We start from the raw sequence: 10,300 nt of genomic DNA on the forward strand, positions 1-10,300 counted from the left end.
TGTATGCCAGACTTGTTCGGAAACATGCTGGCCAGTGTTTATGTAAATTGACAGCTCCACCCATTTCACTCCCAAATCTGTGAACCAAGGAGTTGTGACACGCATCAGGAAAGACCTGAGCAAGAGGGATAACGTAAGTAATTTTAGGCCCATAACTCTGCTAAACACAAAGTTAAAGATTTTGGCCAAGGTATTAGCCAAGAGAATGAGAATTGTTGAAGGTGACCTGGTGGGAGAAGCGCAGACATGTGCCATCCCAGGAAGGACAATATTCGACAACCTTCATCTCATACGCTACACCATAGAGTGGGTGGGTAAAGTTCCTGACAAAGGTGGGGCACTGGTGAATTTAGACCAATCTAAGGCATCAGTATCTGGAGGCAGTCCTCGAGGCGGTCGGATTGGGCCCGACTTTCCAAGGCTGGATCAAAGCTTTGTATTGTAACATCAAATCTGTTGTCCGGGTGAATGGGTTCTTCTTGAACGCTCGGTTTGCCAGGACTGCCCCTTGTCCCTGCACCTGCATATGCTGGCTCTCGAGCCACTACTGCGGAGACTGGGGACGTTGGGGGGGTAGAACCGTGTGATCTATCTTATGGTAGAAGTGTAACGGCATATACGGATGATGTTACCATCATTGTGTCTGATGAAGGACAGCTAACTCTTGTAGAAGACGCCATCAAAGGATATGAAGCGGTGGCAGGGGCAGAAATTAACCAGGAAAAATCAGTCGGCTTGCAACTCAGCACCTGGCATGACATGTCGATGCCTCTTGATAGCATCATCAGATGTTGGATGGAGGGCCTGGTTAAGCTGCTCAGGGTCTGGTTTGCATCAGATTACACAGGTGTTTATTGCATCTGTGATAACCTACCACCTAACCATCGTGCCTTGCCCCAGTTTATGACTGAACAAGCTGGAAAGGATCCTTTTCCGCTTTTTGTGGAAGGGGGAACCACCATTTGTGAGGTGCTCCATTTGTTGTCAGAAACCATTAAAGGGTGGACTAGGGATGCCTTGGCTGATGATGCGCAAATGTGTGTTGAGGCTGAGACATCTCCAGTGCTACCTGAATGGTGAGCAGGTGTGGTCACCGCATGCCAAGCAACTTTTTCCACATGGACCAGGCAGACTTAGGCACAAGGATCAGGCAGAAGCCTAAGATGGGGGAATAGCAGAGGGAGTGCAGACAAGCACTCAATCTGTTCTCCCGAGTGAGTAGTGCCGGCAGTGAGGTTACCACTGTGGACTTTTATAGAGGGTTGGTAGAGTGTAAGTTTGACAACGTCCTGGAGAAAACTCTGGGCTTTGACAACAAACAACTAACCAGCCTGTTTGCAAGGACATTCAGGTAGAGGTACCTGGATAATTAACAGAAATCCTTGGCTTGGTTGTGCTATCGTTTGGCTTTACCAGTTCGGGAGAGGTTGTCCAGACACAGTTATAACGCCTCCCCCCACATGTCCGAGGTGCAGGCACATCAGTGAAACTGTTGCGCACACCTTTGTACATTGCGGAGAGTTGAGGGGGTTGGTGACCTATGTCGAACAACTGATGTTGGATGGGGAAAGAGTACAGCTTTCAACTGAATTCATAGTTAAGATCGCACCACCTCCCTCCTTTAACAAGGAAAGGAAGGCATCCTTTTTCTGCGTAGTAGCCATACTGAAAGAGACAGTGTGGTGAATAAGAGCAAACGGGATTGAGACAGGTCACTTCATCTCCGGACAGGGGTTGGAAAGTTGGTTCAACTTCCACCTCATGAGGAAGATCTGTCTGGAGAGAAAGTACCTGCCTCATAGTGTGTATGAGAAAAGATGGAAAAATGTAGTAAGACAGTTGCATATGCATGGGGCCATGCTTGTGTAGCCGGTCAATGAAGAAAAAGGAGGAAAACAATCTCTCTCGACCAAATATTAAAGAAAAGAATGAAGTTTCGAAACTGGCAGGTTGGAATAGAGCCTGGAGGGAAAGTTATATAAAATTCAATAGTTTTAATTATACATTAATTAAAATTTTTAAACCATAACGTTTTTATCATCCTGATCCTCATATTGTAATCACAACAGTATGGTCCCCTCTCCCCTGTAAGACTGTCCATTGTTTGTCCCTGACCCCTCGTTGTTATATCTATATATGCCATTATAGGTAAATAAAGAAATCATTCATTGCCTGTTGATTCTTCGACATGCATACGTTCACCTCACTTACTTGGAGACGTAATTGCAAAAAAGAATATGTTCATGTAATGTTACAAGATTTCCTTCAATTAACTTTATATGTTAATGCATTACCTCCAATAATAAATATGTTATGACTTATTACGAACATCTCGCGAATTCCTGTTTTCTTATTACGTACAAGATGGTGACCCCCTCTTTCTTTCATGCTTATTATATTATAGGATGTCATTTAATCGACCCATTTTCACTATATACTCATTTACAACTTTCACATTGTCAAGACATGGGGACACAAACATGCACATATTTACACACACATACTCACATGTATATGTATGTATGTATGTATGTATGTATGTATGCATGTATGTGATGGGCTTCTATCAGTTTTCTTCCACTAAACCCACTCACAAGGCTTTGGTTAATCCACATCTAGAGTAGATGACACTTGCCTTGCAAAGGTTACAGGTGCTGTCCTTCTCCAATTGAATAATTACAAAAGGGATAATAGCATAGGAAAAATATGTAATAAAGCATAATTTATTTGGGAACATTGTGTTTCATTGAATAATATTACATTCTATTGTTTCTAACTAAATACTATTAACACTGAGACTGCTAATTAATGGCCAAAATATTAAAGTATCTCAAACGCAAAATTTAGCCGATAAATAAATAGATTTCAACTTAGATCGCCCACTCTGTTTTCTGGAGGGCGGCCGAATGTGTCATTATTGAAGCTAAACAAGATAACGTATCTGATTTGAAAAGAGTCTACTAATGTATTTAGGTACTCACTCCACCTGTTAGAAATGACAACCAATCATACATTATCCTTCTAACTAATGAAAGGTCACACCAGACGTAGTCCTACATACGCCTGAAAAGACACTTGCGCTGATAAGAGACGCTTCATGATTGTTTTAGCGAATTTCAATTGCAATTGTTCCACAGAAATGACGTCAGCATTATGGCTTACTTCAAGAATTAAAACAAAGAAAGAAAAAAAAATATTAGGTTAATTTGTTCGGACGAAAAGAAAATCTCACAGAACAAAGGTCTTTATTTTATGGCGTGAACCCATTTTTGGAAATGAATCGCAATGGCTTAGATAAATATTTCCAATTGTAACTGTTTTGTCAACATTTTGCCCAAGAACATCGGACATGGAAATATGAAATTCACAACCTATTGAGATCGAGTCATAAAGGAAATCTGAAGTACTCTATATTAAAATAAGTATTTTAAACCAATGAAAACGGGTGTTTAGTTGGCTATTTCGTTGGTCAGAGACATTCCAGGATTCACGATCAAGTAAAATTATAACCTATAAAGTATTCTGTAGTTCAGAATAGTTAATCATTTTCTACTTCCGGTTTTCTATTTTATGTCCTCGAACTTTGATAGATAACCATTGGAGGTCATTTTAGATAGATGTAAACAATATATAACTACCTGATATAGACAGTAAGTACTTATGTATTTTTCTGGAATTTATGAAATATCTGATACTTTAACAACAGCGTAATTTTCCTCTGAGAGGTTTCCATCTTTTTTGGCAGTTTACCGTCCTTGACATGGTTACCTTGACAACGAGTAATGTTCGAAACGATACACCTCTCCATCACTTCAACTCTCATGTGCTTCTTTCAGTGGATTCTATTTTATATAATTATCTTTTTGTTATTGTATTTATTTCTATATAGGTAACTTTGTTTTGTTTAATTCTATTAACATATACAAATAGTAGGTTTATGTTAGTGGAAAATAAAATCAAAAGCGTGAAGGAAACGATAATGTATGAAGAAATCGCTATAATTCACGTTATACACATATGTATGTTTTATAACGTCTAATGTACATATACACACACACATGTATACATATGTGTGCGTGTTTGAATGTGGGAACATGGTGAGAATAAAGTTGATACTCCTACATGACTTCGGAATGTTGTCTCTGATACATTTAATTATTTTATATTCTGCTCTATTTCTTACTGCGTGTTTGTTCTCTCCACAGGAATCTGTCCTGCTCTTTCTTTCTTCCTTCATTTCTTTTTTCCTTTTTGTCTTCGATAGGTGACACTTGTTGATGTCTTGTAAAATTTGATTTTAAACAAATCTTAACATTACGTGACATATATATACACACACACACATTACGTGATATATATATGTGTGTGTGTGTGTGCGTGTATACACACACACACATAAAAGGTACAAAACAGAATATAGTGTTAGATTACTTATTTCATATGTATTCTTTTGTCAGAATATATCATGTAGTTATACATTAGCGTATAGCCTCATTTTTAGTGTGGTGAAATTTGGACTGTTTCATACATCTCCGCATCTTTTTGTAAGTGGGGGACGAAACGATAGAGTGCACTTTCTCTCAAATGTTACCCTCACATTCCGGCGCTCATCACCAAAATAAAATCATTTATGTGTGTTACAATTTACACATGATATAGATCCAAAAGGCTCATTTAACTTGAAACACTAACATTCGGTAGAGATAAAAGGAAAAGTCGACCGCATTGAAACGTGATTGAATTTAAAACTCTTGGGATATAGATTTAAATACTACCAGACTTTGATCGGCTTTCTGTTTCAGATTTTAAAATATATTAATAACAAATGTATTTTTGGTAATTCTCTAAATGATTTCAGTGACGGCTCTGAAATATCACAAGAAAATATCACAAGAAAACTTCAATAAATAACTTCTTGCTTCATTGTTGTATTTTGAATATAACAGGGTTTTAGGGCGGCGAACTGGCAGAATCGTCAGCCTTTACGTTCTGAGTTCAAATTCCACCGAAGTCGACTTTGCTTTCATCCTTCCAGGGTCGATTAAATAAGTACCAGTTACGCATTGGGGTCGATGTAATCGACTTAATCCCATTGTCTGTCCTTATTTGCCCCCTCTATGTTTAGCCCTTTCTGGGCAATGAAGAAATAAATATAACAGGATTTTTATTTCTCTACTGTGCTCGAGTTTCATGTATTATCATTTAACGAATGATTTAAAATATTTATTTACTTTTTAACTATATGCAGGCGTGGTTAAGAATCTGGCTTTCCAGCCATATAGTCTTGGGGTCAGTCTCACTGCGTGACACCTTGGAGAGGTGCAACCAAAGCCTTGTATGTGGATATATCTATGTGTGCGTGTCTTTGGCTTTTGTTTGCCCTCCACTACCGCGTGAAACCAATGCTGGTTTGTTTACATCCCCGTAACTTAGCCGTTCAGCAGGACAGACTTACAAAATACGTATTGGGATCGATTTTCTCTATTATACCCCTCAAGGTGGAGTCCCCTCATGACTGCAGTCCAATGACTAAAATAAGTAAATGGTAAAAGATATTGTTTGTAGTAATTTAAATGAAATGCTACTTTTTTTCCCAAACCATCTGTGACTTTCATTTTCCATGAATTTTGTTTTCGTTTGCCGACTAAAAGGACAATTAAGAGTCATAATTATTCAAGAACACCTGCCTCGTTAATCTCATCCATCTCAGAAGTTACTTCAGAGATCATAAGTAGAGCACCTCTTCCTCCAGACCGACTTTAGATTGCTCTTGTGGTAGCATACCATACATCTCAGTTTGAAGACAGTGTCCTGTCTAGTTGGCAAATTTGTTTTGTTTATTGAAATGTCTCAGGCTTAAATTATAAGAAGGAAAAAGTAAAAATGTTAAAATAAACAAGGAGAGTCCTAACTCCTGTTATGCACAACTGAAATACAAAGTAACAAACTTATTCATTTCTTAGTTTAGTCTAAATCCAACACTATGTTTTTACCAGAGGCCCAGTGTGTGTGTGATTTAGTTATGTTGTAATAGCACTCACAAATCACAAATTAATAGGTATTGTAGTTAAAAGACATTTGACTTATTTCTAGATTCCAGGATTAAAAATGACTTATCTCTTTGATTATATATGGTTTTCCTACCTATGCTTGCCCTGTTTGTTTGAAGTTTAAAATCTTATTGGAGAAAAAAAGATACAGATAGCACATAAAGAAAATTAGATAATAATTTTTCATTCAAGCACCTATACCTATGGTATCAGTTTGAGCCAAAGAAATTATGGTACACCTATCTTATTATATGTTACATTACATGGTTACTATACTTAGTTAACTCTAAAGCCATCTACATTCATGTCCAGAAAATATGCCATATGGACAATGATAAAGCATGAAGACCTGTTGAGGCAAGTGAAATCAAAATCAAAATCGCTGACGTGGCCAATGACAGTACTGCCTGGTTGACACTCATGCCAGTGGAACATTAAAAGCACCATCCGAGCGTGATCGTTGCCAGGGCCGCTGATTGGCTCCTGTGCAGTGGCATGTAAAAAGCACCATTCAAGTGTGATCGTTGCCAATGTCGCCTTACTGGTACATGTGCCTGTGGCACGTGAAAAACAACATTTGCCAGTGCTGCCGGACTGGCTCCCATGCAGGTAGCACATAAAAAACATATTTTGAGTGTGGTCATTGCCAGAATCACCTGATTGGCCCTCATGCTGGTGGCATGTAAAAGCACTAACTACACTCTCGGAGTGGTTGGCGTTACGAAGGGTATCCAACTGTAGAAACATTGCGAGATCAGATTGGAGCCTGGTGCAGCCTTCTGGCTCACCAGTCCTCAGTCAAACCGTCCAACCCATGCCAGCATGGAAAGCAGACATTAAACGATGATGATGATGTAAAAAAAAAAAAGTGATAAAAGGTTTTGTAAAAGTGTTGAATAGGCAAGTCTTTATTCAACATCAAACATTAAAAAAACTTGTTGAGATCATTTAAAATGAAATTTCTTACCATAAATTTTCCTGCAACATAAATGTTTACAGCAAAATTTCCTATAACCATTTACATTGTTTAATGATAGGCATAGTAGACTAGATTCCCATTAGAATCCAGCTTTATGAAAGCCATATTGGTGTTCATCAATAAGAGATAGAGAGAGAGAGAGAGAGAAAAATTTGGTGTTGGAGAGTGTCATTAGTTGCTGTTTTCATTCCCTTTCAGATTCTGGAAACTAATTCATAGGATGATGGTTAGCAGAGCCAGATCAGGGTATAATCCTGTAGTGAGAGAGAGTGTGGGGAGGGATTAAAGAGTTTGGTGAGCATAGGGGTTAGTCATGAGAATATTCTTTGATGGTAATAGAAGAATCATTGTAGGGGCCAGTTGACTTTGATGGTTTGAGAAAACCAGAGGTACTTTTGTACTTGGCATGTATGGATGATGGTGAGTCAGATGAGTAGAATATGATAGATTTGGTAGAGGTTTACTTAGTTTTGCAGTATGGAGTTGGATAGTAAGTGGGTGGTAAAGGTGGGGTTTGTCTCTGTGGAAGTACTACAATCAGAACCATCATGGTTTAAGAAATTGAGGAGAGGAAGATTCCTCAAAGCTGGTAGGGAACCTTTTGGCAAAGAACCAAACTGATCAGTTGCAGTTTAGTTGGCAGAGGTACTTGAGAGCTGTTTAATGTACAGAAGTGTCCATTATAGTTCAGCTATTGGTCTTACAAGAGTTGTGGTGATGGGTAGATGCTGTCCATTTCATGAAGGAAGACAAGATACTTGCTTAAGGTTCCATGCAGTGAGACTGAACCCAGAATGATGTGGTTGGAAAGCAAACTTCTTACCATACAACCATGCCTAATTTGCATTTTTTATGTTCACTACATTAGATGTAAACCCTAACTTGACTATTATTTTCCATTTCTTCAGTGATTCATTCTTCTTAGATATGCTAATTTTCACACTTACTGTACATTGATTGATAATTCACTTATAATTCATACCGTTTTGAGGAGATCTAATATGTTCTAATCCTGTTCTGAGAAGATCTAATATGACCAAAGCATGTCTGCTATTGTTTTTCTGAAATAATTGAAACAATATGGGTTTCATATTTTGGCACAAGGCCAGCAAGCTCAGAGGAGGGAGCAAGTCAATTATATCAACCCAGTACTCAACTGGTACTTATTTTATCGACCTGAAAGGATGAAAGGCAAAGTCGACCTCAGCAGAATTTGAACTCAGAACATAGCGGCAGACGAAATACCGCTAAGCATTTCGCCCGGCGTGCTAACGATTCTGCCAGCTCGCATAGCACCTTAGTTAAGTGACTTCTACTATAGCCTCAAGTCTATTAATGTCTGGAATGAACTTTGGTAGAAAGAAACACTATAGAAGAAGTCCATCGCATGTGTGTGTGTTATGCATGCATGTGTGTGTGTGTATCTGAGAGAGAGAGACAGACAGACAGACAGAAAGAGTTTAGATTTACATTTATGCTGCTTAAAACTATGACAACCCCTCTGCTCACCTACTGAAACAAGTGGATTGAGTACATTGAGTACATAATTGAGTACATTGAGTACATAATTAGTGCTGTTATTTAGCCACAGGTCAGTTTTAACGCATTTCCAGTTTCCATTGTTGAAATTTCACTCCTAAGATTTTGGTCAGCTTGGAAGACAGCATCAAGCACTTATCTAAATGGTTGCAAAATGAACTTGTTAACCAAAGAACCATCCCTTCTACACTCATGTATACATTACATTAGTGTATATTAACAAACGCACAAGAAAACTTGTCTTAATAGTGATATTTGTTGACTCTAATATTCGGTGGTAAACAACATTTGCTTTAACAAACAATACAAATAACTGAATTTGAAGAATCACAAGACATGCTAGCATGGGAAAAATGGTAGATAGAATATGTATAAATGTAATAATCTACAATATATATATTTTTTTAATTATTTAATATTTCTTAATCATTTGTACATTTGAAGAAAACATATCAGTGCATCCATATATAAAAAGTTTTGCTGTTTTTTCACCTTTCTGTAAAACAACAGAGTTCCTGTGGATGTTATTTGGCTTGATAACTGCTTTAGGATTTCAGCTCTGATAACAAGAACAAATTCCTAGCACTATCTCAGGTTTCAGTAATATAATTCAGCTTCCTGTGATGAAGATACTTCTAGGTTAGAAATAGTTTGATCTAATGGTGTACTAACTGGGGTGTGGCTGGGTTTGCTTCTTAAAAACAAGGAGAAATAAGTTATACAATTAAACAATACATGTAATTAAGAGCCAAATTGAAGAAGCCTCTTTGCCAGTGGTGCAAAAGCTTTATAGTTAGCATCAGTGGGGTGAATTACAGGTACTTAGGAACATTTGGGGATCACATCAGTGGTATGTAGACAATAATAAATCTTAAATTTTACAGATTCATTAGTAATTAAAATTCAATTATTGTTTGCTTTAAACAGATTTTTCCGTATGGACTTTTCAAAGATCTTGTCAGTAGGCAATTTCAGATTTGAATCATCATCAGCATCAGCATCATCATTATCATCAATGTCATTGTTATAATGTCCACCTTTCCATGCTGGCATGAGTTGAATGGGATTTATTGAGACAGATTTCCTATGATTGAATGCCCCTTTATCGCAAACCCTCATCTGTTTCCAAAAATATTCCCCATGACTGGACATGTTTCTGTAGAAGATTGCAAACAAAGGAAACCATCTATATGACAGTGACACTTGTTTACAACTCTCATGCATTTCAACAACAGGAGACACCAACTCACACATAGACACATGAATGTATATATATATATTCATGGGTTTGTTTGTTTCTTTTTTATGAAATCCACTCACAAGGCTTTGGTCAAGCTAGGGATATAATAGAAAATACTTCCTTAAGGGGCTATACAATGAGGTTGAACCCAGAACCAACTGGTTGGAAAGCAAGATTTTTAACCACATAGCCATGCCTGAATGCAAGTGAAATTTTGCCTGTGAGTAAAATGATTCCCCGTCTCCCTGTTAACAATGAGTTTATTACATACAGTACTCAGGTGCACTACATGGTCACTTGATCTGCTACAAATAACTTCCAAATCTTCTTCAAATCACCATCTTTTTTTAAAAAAAGAGGACATATTACGTAATGAAGTTTAAGATAAAACTGTGTCTGAAAAGATGTGGATGGCTATTGTTAGAATATCATTTATGTGTGTATGTATGTATATATGTATGTATATATATATATATATATATATATATATAT

At 37.6% G+C, this 10,300-nt stretch overlaps 1 protein-coding gene across 2 annotated transcripts in view; it reads left to right on the forward strand.

Annotated features, from left to right (window-relative positions):
- The first annotated feature begins 3,031 nt into the window (after positions 1–3,031).
- LOC106872432 (uncharacterized) overlaps positions 3,032–10,300 on the forward strand; it is a 124,647-nt gene continuing 117,378 nt past the window's right edge. For both annotated transcript variants that reach the window (XM_052970205.1, XM_014919433.2), the window contains exon 1: positions 3,032–3,650. The gene's annotated coding sequence lies outside the window, so the exon portion shown is untranslated. The remainder of the gene's footprint in view (positions 3,651–10,300) is intronic.

Source organism: Octopus bimaculoides, chromosome 8 (genome assembly GCF_001194135.2).
Source record: "Octopus bimaculoides isolate UCB-OBI-ISO-001 chromosome 8, ASM119413v2, whole genome shotgun sequence".
NCBI lineage: Eukaryota > Metazoa > Mollusca > Cephalopoda > Octopoda > Octopodidae > Octopus > Octopus bimaculoides.